The 20125-nt window shown below is 45.7% G+C and overlaps 1 protein-coding gene across 4 annotated transcripts in view; it reads right to left on the minus strand.

The window, feature by feature from the left end:
• The window catches only part of LOC146863442 (uncharacterized), a 521477-nt gene that overhangs the window by 97828 nt on the left and 403524 nt on the right, over positions 1-20125 (minus strand). The gene's annotated exons all lie outside the window — the stretch shown is intronic.

Genomic DNA, 20125 nt, shown 5'->3' on the forward strand with positions numbered 1-20125 from the left:
TCCTAAATGCTGCTTTCTGATTCGTTTATAGGCTTGTTAGTCCCTCCTTATGACAGCCATGTCATTTGCATCTTTCCATGGCTATTGACCCTTTACTTCAAGTGTTGCACGGTATGTGTTATTTAGAATGTTACAGAAAACAAATCATGGTCGGAATGCTGACAATGTGAGCACTATTTTCTTCCTGTGCCTTCTCCCCCACCCCCCTCCCTCGGTCCGTGCTTTCTCGGCCCCCGGCACACCCTTTGTTCTTGCTTTCTCGCCCCTCTGTCCGGCACCTGCCCGCACTCCCGTTTGCAATGCAATAGGTCTCGCACAATGAGAGTCCTATTGCATTGCAAATGCTTGTTAAAATGAACATCAGCGATAATTACTGCTCTGATCTGGGCTGTGCCGCTAACCACAAACAAGAGGAAAAGCTGTGCCCACAGAAAGGGCCCAGAACCAACATATTTCTCAAAGCACAGACCTGGCACTCTATTCTACGGGCCTTCGGTGTAGACTGAAGCCCAAACACCAGGAATGATACATATATATATATATATATATATATATATATATATCTCGCTCTCACGCTCGCATTTTTTTCCTCTCTTTCTCGCTCTCTCTCTCTCGTATTTTTTCCTCTCTTTCTCCACTATGTTGAGGTTCCCAAACTGTATACTGAAGAGAAAGGGATCAAATTCCTGGACACAAAGCTCGTGAAGGCTTCCGGTCTGGCTTGGTTTCACTTACCTCACATAAACCACTGACAAGTTGTTCATTATGTACCACACGCCCACATTTTTCCAAAGGTACATTTTGGATGGTCAAATCTGAAATTTACCAGGGGGTGAAAAATACGTGGTAAATAACTGGATATGCCGATTTGGGGGATGTAAGTACAAAAATACGCTGCATGTCCCATTTTGAGTAGAATAATCATAATAAGGTGCTACTTAATGGACGGATACATTTTGCCCCCTGCGCGCGCCCGGAGCATGTTCGGTGCGATAAATATCGCTTCCATTTTCGGGCCGAGCAGAATTTACGCCAACGTAGGGAGCAGCACATGGCAATGCCCAGGCATGCGATGAATGTGGAGTACAGTGAGAAGTGTAACCCGCAGGTTCCGGTTGTGTACGGCTGTCGTGCTGTTCGCATAGCCGCCTTTTCATTTTATTTTTAAAAAAAACAGGCGTCCGGAGCAATTCTCTTATGGTATCGGAAGTGGATTCAGAACTTTTGTCCGAAGATGCAGAAGACCTGCCTTCAGATTTATTTACTTGCATTTCTCCTCCTCCAGGCTGGCAATGTCCTAGCTCCTTTTGTGGCTTAATTTGAGCCGGTGGTTTCAGGTAATTGGCAGCGGCACTTAATTGTCATCCCTGGGGCCCGGGACAGTCTGCCATAAGGTAGTACTATCTGGCTAATTCAGCAACAGTCACTTTTTAACTCAATATACATTAAATGATTATCACTTGCCGCCTTAGCCATTCTTATAGCTTTGGGGGCCTGGATTAGTCCTTATTGTCACGCTTGCAGGAGTGTGATGGGGAGTACTTGTGTTGTTACTTTCATTGGCAGGGTCAATATGTGGTACAAGCTGCAGAGGCCTGGCGAGAGCCGCAACACTAATTTTGTTTAGCAAATTAAGCACTCGAGTTATATCTCTCCCATATACAGGGGAGATTTTGCGGCTGCCCTCATTATACATGGTAAGTCAGCTGGTCCAGAAGGTGGCGTGGGCTTGAAATAGGATGATGTGATGTAGTTGAACTTCACCAAGCCCCAGGAGAGACGTGCCCCTGGTGAGGAGAGCGCTGTACCCGTCGAGGGGAAGTGGACCAAGGTTTATTATTCTCAAATCGGTCTCAATATGTGGCAACCCCTTTGATCACTGATGACCTCATAACCTACAAGAACTGCAAACTAGAAACAAGTCATGCTGTTGCCTTCAGGAGCCTTGAGACCCCCCTGTTGCCATGGTAACGGCAAGGATGAGAGGGATAGCAGCTGCTGCCAGATTGAGGTCCATGTGTGGAGGTCCCAGGCCCGCATATGGAGGCCTGAAAAGCCCATCTCAGCCCCAACATAGATTGAGGGTCCTAGACAGAGTGAGGGTGCCTGAAGTCGATGCATAACTACTGACAACCAGGACCCTGTGAGGGTCCCGGCTCCCAGGTACTCGGGGAGGGATTGAGGTCTGGGTGCAAAGCATGTGCAGGCTTACACATGGGCAACATAGTCCAGGCACAGACACAAATGGAATTCAGCCCTAAGCTTGGGAATGGAGGGGTCGAGCATACCCAAACTGGATTCATCAATTTATTTTTATTTTAGTTGATTTTTTAGTGCACAAACTCCACTTGTACAGAAGAAAGTGCACAAGCATCAGCCGGAGGCCAACCATGCACTGAAACCATAACAGCAGATGTTTTACAGAGCAACTTTGGTCATGAATCACAGGGGTAGAAAGCTGGCAGCATATGGGAGGTGTACAGTGGCAAACGAGATGTTGGTGCATGAGAAGTGGGGATACAGGGTTTCAGCGGCCTATAGCACAGGTTTAAAATCAACAAAAAATAGATGGGAAAGAGGTTGGAGCAGTAGTGAGAATACAGGAGAGTAAAAAGGCTGCAAAGGAATCTGTTCTAGGGGCAACCCTCTCACTGATGGATGGTGACTTTGAGAAGGGGTCTCACAGCAGCTTTGGTTTTGAAAGAATGATACACATTCAGACCCTGCTTGTTCCTGCTGTGAGGCGAGAAAATAAACAAGGCAAAAAAGGTTTTACTCAAGCAAAAATGTTCATAAATTGTAAAGAATTTCTTTAGGTTTTTCAACTCCACACTTGAAAACTTTTCACAGAAAACCAGTCAATGTTATCCTATGGAGGAAAAACGTTTTATTGGTTTTAAGATAAGTACTTGGTTGTGGGAGTTGGTGTTCTGAGGTTAGTCTCAGGGGTCCCCCAGGGTCAAGGATGCACTCTTGTTACACCCTCAGAGGCACTAGGGCGGCCGGGTGCAGCGTGCTGAGGCCCAATGTTATCCAATGGGTGACAGGTGGCCTCAGGTGTGTGGCTGCTGGCGAGCAGGCCACAAGATTGTGTTAGGCTCGGGGTAAAAGGGGATCCTGTTTAGCACAAAAAGTGCACCCTCAGCAGCCCAGGGGTGGCTGGGTGCAGGGTGCTGGTTTGGCTTCGGGTGCCCTGTTGTTTTCAATCAGGATTTTCAGTTTTGGGATTCAGGTGCACGCTCGGTCCAGGAAGACTTCCAGGAGAAACCAACAGCTGGGCAGGTAAGTTGGAGGGCTCGGGGACGTAGGTGCACCTCGGGTTCTCTTCTCCAGGGCGGCTGGATGCAGGGGTGTATTTCGAGGTTGGATTTCACCTTACCGGGCCACTCACGGTTGGGTGAGTCTCCGTGCAGAGGCTGCAGGTGACCTCGTGGAGTCCTGGAGGGGTCAAACCACAGTGGACTCAGACTCTGGAGCACTGGGAGACCTCACTGGGATTGGTGGGCCACACAAACTCGGGCCATAGGCGACTGGTGAAGTGGTGGTTCCAGGAGTCAGGTTTCTTTTTCCTCATCAGGCTCGGACTCATTCTTTGGTGTTTCTTCTGAACAGAGCTGCTGTTCACAGTAGATTCAGTCTTTGTTGAAAGCAGTCAGTCAGTGCTCCCAGGGGTTCTGGAGGTAGATGCCTGTAGGACAAGACGTGTTTTGGTGCAGGACCTCAGGAAACTGCAGACGGGCCGGTAGGGCTGGGGCCAAGTCAGTTGTTCTCTGCAGTCTACTCTGCTGGGCATCCTCTTTCATCCTTTTTAGGTCGAGGACTACCGGTCTGCTGAAAGGCAGAACCGGAAGTCGGAGATTTAATGACTTGGAGAAGAGGGGCTTGAAACCGCCCCTCTTCTCCCCTGTTCTCCATTGGCTGGCCTCGTAAATGCTGGCCAGCCACTGGATGTGGTAAATATTTAAATTACCTGTACTATTTTTTATGCGGTAAAGTCTAGTAAGAATAACTCAGTCAAAATAAGAGGCAGAATCCGTGGTATTAGAGGTTCTGAAAAGGACTTTATTCCTTACAAAGGAATTATGGTTCGAACCAGGCAATCATATTCCATCACCACGAAGGTTCAGGAAGGGATAGGCAATACATTATTGACAAGTAATGATATATATATGAAAAGCATTACATTAAGACAGATGCAGGAGGCGTAACAGCTGATAATACAGATAAGAATACACATACGTAATGAAAATAGGCGTAATAATAGGCGTATACTAGAAACGTCATTTAAAATGATGTCACAAGTGGGTGGATCCATAAGAGAATCCTGCAGTGTCAGCAGAAATATTTGGCAGAGATGCGCGCGCAGCCGCATGACGTGTGATTGACGTGCAACTAGAGGGTGAAGGGGAATTGACATTTAGCTCTACATGTGGAGACAGAAGTCTGGGGGGTCAGGTCAACCTAATCCCAAATCGTATCTAATATCTTTGTTTAAGGAACTGTTTTATCCAAAAGGAAAGGTCTCTCGGACAGAATCTATTCTATACTGACTGTTAGTGCATGTACAAGCGTCTAAGTGTCTACATGAGATGCGAGGGGGCAGGAATCTTCCATGGTAACAGGGGCTATGAATTACTTGCATGAAGACAGCGAGGCCGGGCCCTTTGCTCGGTAGCTGGAAGGATGTTTACCTAAACTACTAGACAGGAATGCATTGGATGAGGAGCGGAGCAGATAACTTGAAGGCTGAATACAGTTTTTGGCAGGCAACAGGCCGCGTCAGGCACCGTTAGCCGCGCAGGGAGTAGGACAAAGTTCATGGATATGAATGCAGGTCCAGGCTGGAGCATTTCAGAGGCAGAAGCAGGAAAAGGCTTGATGGCAGAATTCAGGGCCTACTCGCCTGAACTGTAAAACGTGAAAAGTGAACCATATAAAGTCGGTGGCCAATCATACTTAGGAATGGAATATCCGACCCATTCATGGCGGATCTGAAAGAGGACATGTTGACGTTGGACGCACATGTATTTGCGTCTTCATAGCTGGAACTGGAGGGAACATACATGTACTTGTAGCATGTACATGGAGCCGTTGGGGTCTAAGATAGGGGACATAACTGATCATAAAATTCATATTTCCTCATTCCCTCCTTGTCCCCTACGGACCCTTCATGAAATATCCATCTTCATCAATCCATCAATCTGTTCATATAGCATCATTTGTTCTTCTTTCTTCTTCCGGGATCTTGAATGAAAATTTGAAGGCGGGATACACGATGTGGCACACAGACCACAAATCGCTGGCCCACATTGTAGACACAAGCAGCAACTGAATAGTATGAGAAAGCCAATACCTAGGAAGGATAGGATACTTCATCCCCAGGCTGACAACACGCTCCAGAACCAACCGGACCAAGTCCAGGTGCCTGGATTCTGGTGTATCTGGCTTACGATTTTATGAAGTCGAGTTATGGCTTTATATACTGACGGCGCGTTTTCTGGTATGAAAACACAGCAACTTGATCCGATGACCCTACAAGCTCCGCCCCTATCGGCCAAAATGACGTCAAGGACAAGACGATTTTGAAGAACAACAATCCGCATCGCAGACTGCTCCTCTGTTAAGTTGCCTAAGGCGGAAGTAGTTTCATTCACTACTGCTTCAAGGGTTCTAGTTAATCTACGTATCAGCTTACTATTAGTGACTGTACCTATGTAGGGAAAGAAACCTTTATTGAAATCTGTGTATTGCTCCCATGCTGTTTCAGTGTAGTCGACAATCGGGAGATCTCTCTGCTGTCTATTGTGTATTAAATGGGTATTCCTATGGTAATCAGGCGGGGCTAGGAAAACAGGTGGCAGAAGGAATGCAATGTAACAGGTACCATCCCAATCTAGGGGTAGGCGCATATATGCGGTGTGACCACAGATGAAGTAGGAGTGACGGGAAGCTCTAAATGTGGACTTGCCTTTATCACTGAATTCTATTACAGTGGTACATTTACTATGACCCATGTGTATTGAACCATTCTTTCTTACACATAATTCGCCTCTAACTGGAAATACTGACATAGCGGGCAAGATTGGTGTAGCTTCGGATTCAACATTCAGGATCATGAGGTTAAGTGTAAAGTTACCTAATCCATATACTTCATTTTCTAGATCAGTCCCTGTTCTTTTGGGAAGTCCCTCCTTGTTAGGGTAGCAGACTTTAAGTAAAACTAGGTTCAGGTTTCCCCATACCCAGTTGTCTTGATAAACTACTGAATTTGAATCTAAGGAATTAATCAAACTAAACCATGCTCCACAGGAGCCATTGTGTGTGAATGGATACGGAAAGAGGGGCAGAACTCCCCTGTATTTCTGATAGGGAGGGAGTCGGCCACATATCCAACAATTTGTAGCATTGCTGGTCTGATGAGAATGATGTAACATACTAATGAATGTATTGTTGCGCAGCGCAAATCTATAGGACAACTCATGCGGAGGTAATTTGCTAAAAGAATGTTCGGCAGTAGCATTGAAAGCACGCTTGGAAATAGGGTAATACATGTGTAATAATATACTGGCAATAATAATCAGAAGACTTAGAGAAAACATAATTAATAATGTCACTATGCAGTGACTACGAAGTGATTTACAGTACGCATGTTTCTTGAGCTGTTTCTGTCTATTTCTCTCTCTATTTCGGTCTAGAGGATACATGTCAGAGACAAATTCAACCGATTCACCTTGAAGAGGACTTAAACAATCAAATTGTCTGACTTGCTAGACCTTAGTTTCAGTTTATAATTCTCCTTTTCTGGCTTATCAACCAGGGGGAGTTTTGAGTCAGTCTGTGAGGAAATGCAGGGCTGAAAGTTCAAGTCAGATGGTAATCCATGAAATTTTTTGATATGGCTCGAGTGCAACCACCCTTTGCGTCCCTCAATCTTCACAGCTGTCCTTGTGGTCAATAAGACGAGCTTGGGCGACTGCCAGCGAGGCTCCAGCGGGTTCCTTCTGTCGAAGTTCCTTACAAGCACAAGGTCCCCCGGAACCACGTCATGGGGCTTCACCTCAGTGTTATCGGGGAAGGCTGCAGCTACCTGTGAACGACAAGATTGTAGTGCAGACATCAAGGAAGCCAGGTAATCTGTCAACATATTACAATCAACATCAGTGATTTTACGAGGTATAGGCGTCCCCCACATATTTGGTGGTCTACCGAAGATCACCTCATACGGGGATAGCCCTGTTCGAGAGTGTGCTACCATTCTCATGTAAAAGAGCGCAACTGGTAAAGCTACTATCCAGTCGACACCTTTTTCTCTACATACTTTGGACAGTCTAATTTTCAGAGTTTGATTATGTCGCTCCACGAGACCTGCTGCCTCGGGATGTCGAACACAGTGGAATTTCCATTGGTAGCCTAACAGAAGTGAAACATGTTTCATTAGCTCGGATGAGAATGGCTGGCCATTATCTGAGTACACGACACTGGGCAAACCATACCGTGGGAAGAATTCTCGAACTAACTGTTTGGCAGTAGTCGGGGCAGTGTAATCTGAGACGGGATACGCCTCTGTCCACCGGGAAAGAGCGCATACAACTACGAGGACATATTTGAATCCTCGACATTGTTCCATCTGGATATAATCCATCTGGAGGACTTCAAAAGGGTGATCGGGAGGTTGAAATCCACCCTGCTCTACAGGTACGCCTTTTCCTGGATTGAACTGACAACAAATCATGCAGGTACGTACTTTCTGTTTAGCTGCTGCTCGCAAGTGTTTATTGAACCAAATGTGTTGAATACTGTCTAGCATAGCTTTCTCTCCTAGGTGCGCTGGACTATGTATTGTGTTAATGATGACTTGAACCATGGAGTCAGGAAGAAACCATATAGATTTTCCCTTCGTCATCCATCCTTGATCCGTTTGGATCCCTCCTAATTCAGTCCATCTCTTTATTTCTTCTGGTGTAGCATGTGTCTGTATGTCAATTACATCAAGGGCGGGATCCTTAACTGTCATGCAGTGTGTTGGTGTCGGAACTATTGTCTTTGTCGTGTCAGTTGTATGGGTCTGATTCTGAGCAGTCTGTTTAGCTGTTCTGTCAGCTAGGTCGTTACCCTGAGAAATAATGTCAGTCACTTTCGTATGGGCCTTGCACTTCATAATCGATATTGCAGTAGGCAGATGTATTGCATCTAACAGAGCTTGAATAAGGGGACCGTGCTGGATGTGGGCACCGTGAGAAGTTAAATAACCTCTCTCTCGCCAAAGCACGCCGAAGTCATGGACGACTCCGAATGCATAACGTGAATCTGTGTATATGTTGACTTTCTTATTTTTGGCTTGAATACAGGCTTGTGTCAGAGCGATGAGCTCTGCTGCTTGAGCTGACAAGGTATCGATACAATTTGTTTCAATAACTTCAGTGTCTGTTGTGACTGCATAAGCGGCCACTAACTCTCCTGTATTTGTTCTCATGCATGAACCATCTACATACAATGTCAGGTCTGGATCTGATAATGGAATATCTGTCAAGTCTTGTCTGGGTTTCGTCGTAATAGTAATGACTTCAATACAATCATGTGCCAATGGGTCTGTTCCACTTAATGGCAAAAGTGTGGCAGGATTTAATGTACTACAACGTCTGATTTCTATGTGAGGCTGGAACAATGTCAATTCATAACCCGTCAGTCTTGCTATAGTCAAGTGTTGTGTTTGGGTCCGGTTCAAGAGAACCTCTACTGCGTGTGGTACTTGTACTGTCAATTGATGTCCTAACACTATGGCATCGCTTTGTCTGATTGCTAAAGCTGTTGCTGCGACTGATTTCAGGCACGCAGGAAGAGCCTGAGCTACGGGATCTAATGTACTAGAAAAATAAGCACATGGCTTGTGTGATCCTGCTTGTTCCTGCGTGAGTACTGACAAAGCAGTACCTTCACGTTCTGTGACAAAGAGTGTAAAACGTTTGCTGTAACATGGTGTTGCTAAAACAGGTGCTTGACATAAAGCTTTCTTTAAGCTTTCAAAAGCTTGTGTATGTTCCTGAGTCCAAGGGAGGACAGTCGATGTCGCTGCCTCCTGTGTTGTCAACTGAATGAGTGGTTTTGCTAGAAATGCATATTGAGGGATCCACTGCCTAAAGTACGAAGTGAGGCCTATGAATGCCCGCACCTCCTTTTGTGTCTTGGGTGGCGGCATGTTAACAATTAACTGGATGCGGTCGGGTGTAAGCGGTCTTCCCCCCTTGGACAGCAAGTGCCCAAGGTACACAACTTGCTGGTCACAGAATTGCAGCTTCGAAGGGGACACTTTGTGCCCCTTGTCGGCTAAGAAATGTAAAACCGTCAGTGATGCTTTTTCACATTCAGGTTCGCTTCGGGCGGTGATCAGCAGATCATCGACGTATTGAAGCAGGGCAGTGTTAGCTGGCATGTGGATACTGTCAAGTTCTCTTTTCAGTGCTTGGCTATAGATGCTGGGGCTTTCTGTGAATCCTTGAGGTGCGCGTGTGAATTTAAAACTTCGTCCATTTAAACTGAATCCGAACAAATATTGGCTTTCCGGATCGATTGGGACGCTAAAGAAAGCGTTCTTGAGGTCAATTACAGTAAAGAACGTTGCTTCTGAATCTATGGCTGTTAGCAATGAAGAGATATCTGGGACCATGGGGTATTGTGGTACAATGCATTTATTTAATTCTCGCAGATCAATAACTAATCGATATACTGGCGGTGCTTTTGGATCAGTTCGTTTAAGAATCGGAATTATCGGGGAATTACATACATTGGAGTCGGTTTCCACGACCACTCCTTGTGCAATGAGCTCGTCAATGATTTGCAGCAAAGCCACTACAGCATCTGGGGGTAACTTGTATTGTCGCATTCGTGGTAGTACCACTCCTGTTTTGAGTGTGACTCGATATGGTGTAATGTGCATACAACCTACATCAGTGGGGCCTTGTGCCCATAAATGTGCAGGTAAGTTCTGTAACCGGTGATCCATGTCTCTAGACACGTAGTGACCTTTAAAGTCACGCAAAAATAGTCGTACTCCGTCCGGAGAACAACATATTATAGCTCCTAGAGCCTTCAATGTTTTTATACCTAACAAGTTTTCTGGACATGATTTTGTAAGCAATAGATCTGTAGTCCGTGTTAATGGACCGACTGTGAATGCAAGTGGTTGCGATACTTCGTTAATAGTGGGCTTTCCCGAAAAACCAAGGGAAATATTTTGTGAGCCTGAGAGGGGTGCCCCTGGGACTTCGTTGTGACTTATAGTTGTTCTGCTTGCCCCTGTATCGAGTAGAAACTTTCGGTCTTTCCCTAATACTTGACTCTGCACATAGGGACCCTCCTGGTCTACAGGAACCTCAATAAGGGGTAATCCAACTTCCCTCTCTAGGCTATTTCATGTGTAGCGCTGATACACTGGATAGTCATTTTGTGCATACTGGTACATCTGTTGTGTCGTGTTTTGTGTTGCAGCAATAGGCTGTGGCTGTTGTTGTAGTTGTTGTTGTTGTTGTGGTGCGGTCTGTTGTACAGCTGGCATAGGCTGTATATTCGGAGGTACTTGTTGTTGGATCTGATCCTGTCTAGGCGGACGTGGTCTCTCCTTCGTTATACCCGTAGAGATATTATGTTTCAAGACTGCGCAATCGTGTATATAATGACCTGGCTGTTTACAATAGTTGCATGTCCCTCTAACAGGACCCGCTGAATCATTGGACTGCGTCGTACCCTTTTTATGACCGTCAGCTGGAACTGACTGCGCAACAAGCATTTTCATTTTCGTGTCTTTCATACTTCTTTGTTCATGTTCTTGTTCTTCTCTAATTCTATTGTGATGATATTGTAACATTTGTAACATCTGTGACGGTGTGTTACCTTGCCAAGTACTCTCGAATTTCAGTACTCTATTCTTAACTTGGGGCAAGGAATTTTCAACTAATTTTGTCACAAACAGATGTGGATACGACTCACTACTTGCTTTTATGCCACTATTAATACCAAAACATTTTTCAAATCGGGAATAGAAATCACTAGTGTCTTCATCTCGTTTTTGTTTACAGGCTGAAATTGCACCCCAGTCTTCCTTTTTCGTAGTCAATAAACGTGGTAGTACCTGCACTAATAATCCTGGTAATGCTGTAGTCTTTTCCCCAAGCCCTGAACCTGCAGCTCGGGCCTTTTCTTCGTTCTCTAATGCTGTCCAATCTATCTTTTGGTCTCCCACCTCCCATTCCTTTTCCTTGAGTTTCTCGTAAATACCGGCAGGCAATAAGACTTTTAATATTTTCATAATGTCAGGGTAAGTATACTCTCCCATGAGTAACATGTCTTTTATCTCACGGTGGAAACCTGCTGGGTCTTTGTCATGGCTAGGTACTACTTTCTTCATTTCTAATAATTCAATTTTAGTTATGGGCGCGTACACAAACACGCGTTTAAAAGTATTGTCATCACCTCTGACTGGGTGCACTTCGCGTAAGGGATTCTGTCTGTCTATGTGATACGTTTTTCTTTCCTTGGGGGGGACTGAAACATGTTCTGGGCATACGAAGACAATGTACTGGTGTCGATATTCTAGAATTTCTTTAATTAAATCAGTACCTGAACCTCTCCATTTGTTCGTGAGTAATTCTATCAGTATATCAGGTAGGGGACCAGGATCGGAGTGTTGGCTTTTATACAATATAAGGAGGTGTTGTATCATGTATATACCCGCTAAACGCTGTTCGTCTGGGGTAAGATTCAAAAACGTGTGTGCTAGCGCATCATCACTGTATTTTTCAGAACTGTCAGCCCATTGTACTGCTGACCTGGCTAATTCTTGTTCATCCATAGAATCGAGCATGTGATACCCCCTTCGGTCTCGAAGTAATTTATCAGCAGCCTGGAATAGGTGTTCAGGGGACCTTGCATTTAACATAGGGGCTTGAAAATGTCTGTTGCATTCCGGACGTATCGGACGTATTGGATCATTAAAGTATCTGGTATTGTTACGAGGTCTTCCCCTACCTACATAAGCTATCGTTTCTAATTGTCCCGTGGGCATTTCTGATTCTTCCTCCTCCTCTCCCTCTGATTCAGTTTTGTCTGCCTCCAATCTGGCTTTATGTATTCGTTCTATTTCTTTGCGGATCTTTCGGCACATAGCTACTATACACGTCTGTTTATCATGTTTTCCCTCTGATATATTCTAACCCCATCTGGTAAGTACTTGCATTTCATCCTGATCTACCCCAGGCCTATCTCTGTCTCTGATCAAGCAGTTTATGAAGAAGCGTAACAGTAATCTCTGTATATCCACTTTCTGGTAATCCATGGCTTCGTCAATACTTTCAGGGCCTTGCCCTGTTTGGACAAAGCGATATATATTGTGTAGATGATTAACCATTCCTGGTAGTGTCGTTAAATATATTGAAGCTCGTCGTATACGCAGTGATGATAGCAGCATTCTGTCATTTTTACCGGGCACTTGATCATATCTACAATCCACAAGATGTTCCTTAAACATGTCGGACGTTGCTATTTGGGGAGTACGTTGGTTTGCTAAATCTCTAAGAGACGATTTACTTCGTGACGGTGGTGTGGCAAAAATTGCTGTCGCACCTCCTGTCGCACCTTCCGAGGTGCTAGGCACGAAAGGATTTGTGGGATGTAAGGTAGAAACTGTGGATGCAGGAAAAGCGGTGGAAACAGATGGACCTATTGGAATGTGCGGAGGAGTTTGTTGTTGCGGAGTTGGGGGCGGATGATCTCGGGGTTGAGCACCATCGACAGGTGGCGTGTGTGGTGGAACATTAACATATTCGGGAGCTACATCGTCTAAATAGGAGGAAAGGAAAATATCTTTTGCGGTCTTGGGATGTGCTTTAATCGGGAGTAATGGGGGTGGCAAATCTTTCGGTATTTCCGGGGTGGCCTTAGGTAAACCTTCGGCCAAAAGAGGATACATACCATTCATAAGAGTGTTTCGTTGTCTGTCTACTTGTTCTGTTTTTACTCGGATACCTTCCTCAACTAATACGTTTTCTCGGGCTTTATTTGAGTTCTCCCTACTTTTCTCTTCCTGTCTGAGCGCTTTCTCTGTGCGCCTATGCGATTCTTTACGCCATAACTCAATGGCATCTTTCTGTGACTGTCTGGCTTTCTTTTTCCATAATTCTTCTTCTACCCTCATGATGCAATCTGCATCCCATGTCCCAGCTGCGGGCCACCTCTGACTTTCTGCTAAATCCTTGGTGTAGTTCACCCATAAGTCAAGATATAGTACGGCATCTAGGCCATGTTTATGATACATAAAGTACCCTGGAGTGTCCCTAGGTGGAATGGGAACAGCTTCTTCGAGTACTCCTTTTCTAGTTTTGATCTGTCTTAATTTTGAAAAGAACGGCATCTTTAAACCTTGCTACTTGATTCTTATTCAAACTGGACTTGAACACAATTAATACAATAAACACAATAAGGAACACTCATTCATACCACAATTTTTAAACACATTAAAACATTTAACATTTAACATTTAGCATTTAACGAACAATGATAATTAGAAGGAAACTAGTCACTGACATAATACTAATACTAGATAATACTGAATTATATACAAAACATACTAGATATACTGCTAAACAGTACAGATACACTGCTAAAACAGTGCAGACCGGATCTGTGTACCCAAACCCGTCATGACCGGCACAAATTAATGTGCACGTCTAAATGCCTCCCCAGCAACGGTACTCACCGGGTAGCACGGAACGGAAGGCCTCGGAACTGAACTGAACTGGACCGGACTGGACTCGACTCGACTCAGAACTTCGGAACCTGGTGGGCCTCTGTATACCTCGGATCTTGCTCTCTCAGCTAGGCTCTGGTCGGGATACTTCGCACTTCTCACCGCCTCGTCTGGGTGTTGATCGCAGCCTCAGTCACCCCCGCTTGGCCGGAGGGAGATACAGGAAATCCTGCGGGTACGCGTTTTGTCCGTCCAGCTGTGGCAGGAGACCGGGCCTGCAACGCACCTCCGGCGCGTGAGATGAGAAAGTGTCCCTGTTCGGGCGCCAATTTATGTGGTAAATATTTAAATTACCTGTACTATTTTTTATGCGGTAAAGTCTAGTAAGAATAACTCAGTCAAAATAAGAGGCAGAATCGGTGGTATTAGAGGTTCTGAAAAGGACTTTATTCCTTACAAAGGAATTATGGTTCGAACCAGGCAATCATATTCCATCACCACGAAGGTTCAGGAAGGGATAGGCAATACATTATTGACAAGTAATGATATATATATGAAAAGCATTACATTAAGACAGATGCAGGAGGCGTAACAGCTGATAATACAGATAAGAATACACATACGTAATGAAAATAGGCGTAATAATAGGCGTATACTAGAAACGTCATTTAAAATGATGTCACAAGTGGGTGGATCCATAAGAGAATCCTGCAGTGTCAGCAGAAATATTTGGCAGAGATGCGCGCGCAGCCGCATGACGTGTGATTGACGTGCAACTAGAGGGTGAAGGGGAATTGACATTTAGCTCTACATGTGGAGACAGAAGTCTGGGGGGTCAGGTCAACCTAATCCCAAATCGTATCTAATATCTTTGTTTAAGGAACTGTTTTATCCAAAAGGAAAGGTCTCTCGGACAGAATCTATTCTATACTGACTGTTAGTGCATGTACAAGCGTCTAAGTGTCTACATGAGATGCGAGGGGGCAGGAATCTTCCATGGTAACAGGGGCTATGAATTACTTGCATGAAGACAGCGAGGCCGGGCCCTTTGCTCGGTAGCTGGAAGGATGTTTACCTAAACTACTAGACAGGAATGCATTGGATGAGGAGCGGAGCAGATAACTTGAAGGCTGAATACAGTTTTTGGCAGGCAACAGGCCGCGTCAGGCACCGTTAGCCGCGCAGGGAGTAGGACAAAGTTCATGGATACGAATGCAGGTCCAGGCTGGAGCATTTCAGAGGCAGAAGCAGGAAAAGGCTTGATGGCAGAATTCAGGGCCTACTCGCCTGAACTGTAAAACGTGAAAAGTGAACCATATAAAGTCGGTGGCCAATCATACTTAGGAATGGAATATCCGACCCATTCATGGCGGATCTGAAAGAGGACATGTTGACGTTGGACGCACATGTATTTGCGTCTTCATAGCTGGAACTGGAGGGAACATACATGTACTTGTAGCATGTACATGGAGCCGTTGGGGTCTAAGATAGGGGACATAACTGATCATAAGAAGAGGTCAGTCACTCCGATTAGGCCCCGTCCTTTTCGGATCGGGGGGCGTGTTTTTTAAAGAAAGTCTCATTCTCTCCTCCAGCCAATGGCTGGAGGAGAGAAAAGACAAACACGCCCCCGAATCCGAAAAGGACACTGCGTTTCTCCGAGGCATTTCTTCTTGACCTCGGAGAAAGGCAGTGGTGTGCCTTTTGCTCTGCCTTGTTTGGGAGAAGCGTGGGGGGCTTGGTGTGGAGCAGAGAGCCTCTTAGGTAGCTCTCAGCACAAGGCCCCCTCCAAGGCCCCTCCTCAACGTGGCATTAATTTGTAAATTGGCAGATGTAGGAGTACAGATAGCTGGACATGGCTGGACGGAAATCAGGGAATTCTTTTTCCACCGTCACGTCCTTTAGAGCACTGGGCAGGAAGTTGGAATTCTCAACAGTTGCCAAAATTGGAGTCTAAGTTTTATTTTCAAAATTACACCAAAAAACAAACAACTAGGTTAGGTCGATGGCCATTTAGAATGCGCCACATTTTAGAAATGCTCTGTACAGCATTATGCAAATGTTGTTTCCGCGATAACCACCGGGAGAAAAGCACACACTGTCTGTCTCAACGTGATTGCGTCGCCCTGTGTGTCAGAGCCGGAGGTCGCCGTCGTTATTTTGCGGAATCTGCGAGAGATCAGCAAGTGACCAGCAACAGCACAGGGGCCTCGCGCTCAGGTCATCAATCAATCCATCCAGATTTTAAAGGAAGGGGCTCCAAATGGTGAAGGTGGCAGCGCTCCTTATTGTTTGCGCATTATTCAGTACAAGAGGCTGCGACCGCCCTCCATCTTTCATCTCCCAGCACAGGCAGCGTCGAGGCTCGCGCTCTTCTGTCCCTCCAGCAGAACCTCCGCAGGACAGACAGAGGCCATTATCAATCTTCCGCAGCAGCATCGCAGCAAAGAGGCCCTTCCCGCCCATACAGCACCAGTGAGGCCCGCGTCACACCTCCGAGATGCCCACCTTCGTAATGAACACCAACGTCTGCAAGGACGCCATCCCCGAAAACCTGCTGGGCGAGCTCACCCAGCAGCTGGCCAAAGCCACGGGCAAGCCGGCCTCGGTGAGTGCAGGCAGTGTGGGGTGGGGGGTGCAGAAGCACGCCTCTCCCTTTCTTTAGATTACATGAATGTTTATTTATTTGTCTTGAAGTTTCATTTCGGCGAGGACAAGCCCCCTCGGATGTTAGGGCGCATCGCATTAATGCAGTTTATAATTGATGAGGTACACATGGCCACCTTACCACATATTGAAGAAATAACATATGGCAGGCGCGCAACACCCATTGAACTCAAAGGGCTTCAGCCCCCCCCCCCCCCCCCCGTCGTGCGTGGCAGCCCGGGATGAGACCGCTTCCCGGGCAGACACAAATTTGCGCCCGAGCACTTCACAGGTCTTTAAAAAGACCATTTGCATGTTCATGAGGCCTCACTGTTGTTTCACCCTTTCTAAAAGCCCCTTCAGCTCCACTCTGCCTAGATTCAGCCCCCCCACCCCCGAAATCAGCGCCACTCTGCCTACTGTTTAAAGATTCAGCCCCCCCCTGAAATTTTTGCTTAGCCCCCCCCCCCCAAAAAAAATTGTCTCTAGTTGCGCCTCTGACATATGGGATACAGAACGAGCTTGCAGCGCCCCAGCATCATAAATTACAAAACGTTTAGTTTAGTATTAAAAGTCTGAAGACCAGTCCTGTATCTTCATTACACACGAGTGCATTCTGGGAATCGTAGTCCAGGTTTAGTTCACTTGGACCAACAGACCTGAAAAAATAAAGTCTGTGCCATGCTTTTGAAGTTGATCCAATTAGTACCGTTGAGTTGGATGATGTAGCTCGTGCTAGTCACAGCACTGAAGATGGGAGATTTTAATGGTGTTCTGTACAAAACAAACGCATTCTACGATAACGGTATTAAAGTAATATAACAAGCATTTACAATGCAATGGTCTCGGCATTGGTAAAGTTAGAGCTATTGGCATTGCTCATTACATTATTTTTGTTTATGTTTTTGTTTTCAAAACATTTAAAGAAACGGCATTGTCATGAGCAATGCCAATAGCTCTAACTTTAACAATGCCGAGACCGTTGCATTGTAAATGCTTGTTGTTCTTAGGTTGTGGGAATCTGCCTTCTTGGTTCAGGGCTGCCCCTAAATACTGTATTTAAGGGGTGTTTTAGGGTTCATGAGGTCAGCACCCATTGGATACTGAACTTCGGGTGACTACACCCTTGGTGTGATCACCCTACGTGGGGGAGAGAGCACAATCCCTAATCCTGATTGGGGAGTGCCTGGCATCTGCAAGATTGCAGGCACTGAAGTGTGGGCTTCACCTCGCCTCCCCAACCTGAGGGGTGGATTTGGCAGAGGTGGGCACACCTTCTGGGCTGGCTAATTTTTCCCGCCTGTCGTCCTGCCGAAAAGGAGGGGAGGCAGGAAGGGGGATTACTCCTGATAGCAGGAGAGGCGGGGGGGGGGGGGGGGGTCGCATTAGAAATGCTGCAAGGCCTTTGAAGCTCCCATGCCACAGATGGCTCTTTCTGGCCTGGGGAGGCGTGAACACCTCCACCCAGGAAAGGCTTGGTTTCTGGGCTCAGGGAACAAAGGCTCCCACCCCAGGGGTCCAGAAACATGTCTTGTGGCGGCAGGCTGGTGTGTACCAGTCAGGGAACCCACCAGAGTCTGGTCGTTTTTTCAGGGGGCATCGATAAGATGCCCTCTGAGTTCATTTTTCATTAAATCCCACAATGGTATGTGTGGGTTTAATGTGCTGAGAAGTTTGATACCAAACTTCTGAGTTTTCAGTGCAGCCATTATGGTGCTGAGGAGTTCTTAATGACAAACTCCCAGCACCATATACTCTTAATGGCAGCACTGCACTTACAATGTCTAAGAATGGACTTAGACACTGTAGGGGTACAGGACGCACGCAGCTGTACCCTCACCACTGGTAAAGTGCACCCAGCTAGAGGGGTGACTGATCTATGCCAGGGCAGTGGGTTGTAGGCATGGCACACAGGGATGTGTGCCATGTCGACTCTTCACTTTAATTTGCACTAAGACACACAGCCTGCAAAGACAGTGTGTGTGTAAAGGTATAGGGCCTCTGAGGGCGGCACAATAAGTGCTGCAGCCCTTAGTTGTCTTCCCTGGTCACAGTGCCCTGGGTATCAGAGATGCCAATTGAGTTTGTGTTAGTTTTGGGGAAAGAACACAGGCCCTGGGAACCTGATTGGCAGAGACCCAGGGCACATCAAGTGAAAGGGCATCAGTAGTCTGGAAGAGGGTGGTTACGGCAACAGAAACCCACTTTCCTACACAAATCTATTGTTTGAGCTCAGAAAAGAGAAAGTAGCAACCTGTGGAATGCTGCAGTTTGTGGAACCTGGGACTTAGATATTCTTGACACTACAAGTCCACATGCGTCATATCGGATTGGAAAGGTTAGGTTGACAAGTGAGCCATAGAGTTACATAGGCTAACATTCAGGGCTGGATTTTCTACCCTTTCAGGTAACACAAAGCAGCAAGGCAACTTGCTGCGCTGTGTGAAAGGATGAGAGCAGAAATGTTACACATCTGCTAAGATATGGCACATTTTTGCTCTCATTGTGCTGGAGCACTAAAGGTAGCCTAGCGCCATCAAAGACACCCTGGCAAGAGTGCCTGCATTACGGGCAGGATTGCTTTTGTGCAGGAAGGAATACCATTCATAAAGGCCTATTCTTCTTTCAATATGTGGTGCCAAATGCAGCACACATGGAAAGAGGAAGTAACAGGGATAAAATGACGATATTTCTTCTAGTTACGCCTATCTCAGGTAGGTGAACCCTTTTGGCGCAAACCCAGGTTTACTCCCATTAGTAAATCTGGGTTTGCGTCAAAATACATGGGTGAAAGCATGGGACGCCCATGCTCTATCCATGCAGCGCCATCCCACAGCAGTGCAATGCGAAACAGTGAAAGGTGCTGTGTTGCGTTCCATTTCCTTACAAAGTCACGCAAGGTGATGCAAATGCGTGGCTTTGTAAATCTCGTCTAACATTTTCGTCCAAAAAGTGGCACAAACACAATGCAAAATGTTAGTGAATCGGGGCATAAAATCTTGTCCATCGCTCTCACCACACCATAATATATGAAGGAAGGAACTAAAATGAAGAAAGCTGTAATAAAGGGGAAACATATCAAGAAAAGTGATAGGCAACAATTATTTTTACAAAAAGTAATGATGACAAAAATACAAAATGTTTCAAACTAATTATTAGGTAGAGCATTCAAGACCTCTAGTATATACTTATATATGTATGTACTTTGTGGGCTTTGGAGATCAGTCCTAGGACTTGTCTGCTTCCGCCTAGGGACATTTTTTTCTGTTCAACTGCCTCTATTTAAAACGACCAGCAGAGGTCAGTAAAATACCAGAATCACTTTAGCATTCTCTATATTCCAGTCCATAGAAACTGTCCACAAGCACCCGTAGACAATAATATTTTTTTCAAATCTGGTATTTTCAGTGATATGACCAACGAAGGCCCTGATTTTATATTAAAAAAACAGAGCTTTGGACTATACCATTTCCAGCTGAAAGGCAATATTTCTCTCCATGTGTTCTCATACCTGGTGTTGCACGCAGTTTGGTACTTATTTTCCCTCCATGTTACAGAACAGTAGATGTTTCAGCACCCTAATGTGCTGCATAGCTAAATACATATAAGGTCCCAAAGGTGAGACCGATGCATTGCAAATGCTTGTTATATTTTACTACTAGACAGGGAATCACAAATGCAGTTATCTTGCAGACAAAAGGGGCATAATTTGAATGGTGCAGCAGGTACAGTGGCACAGGG

The sequence above is a fragment of the Triturus cristatus genome, chromosome 2_2 (assembly GCF_964204655.1).
Source record: "Triturus cristatus chromosome 2_2, aTriCri1.1, whole genome shotgun sequence".
NCBI lineage: Eukaryota > Metazoa > Chordata > Amphibia > Caudata > Salamandridae > Triturus > Triturus cristatus.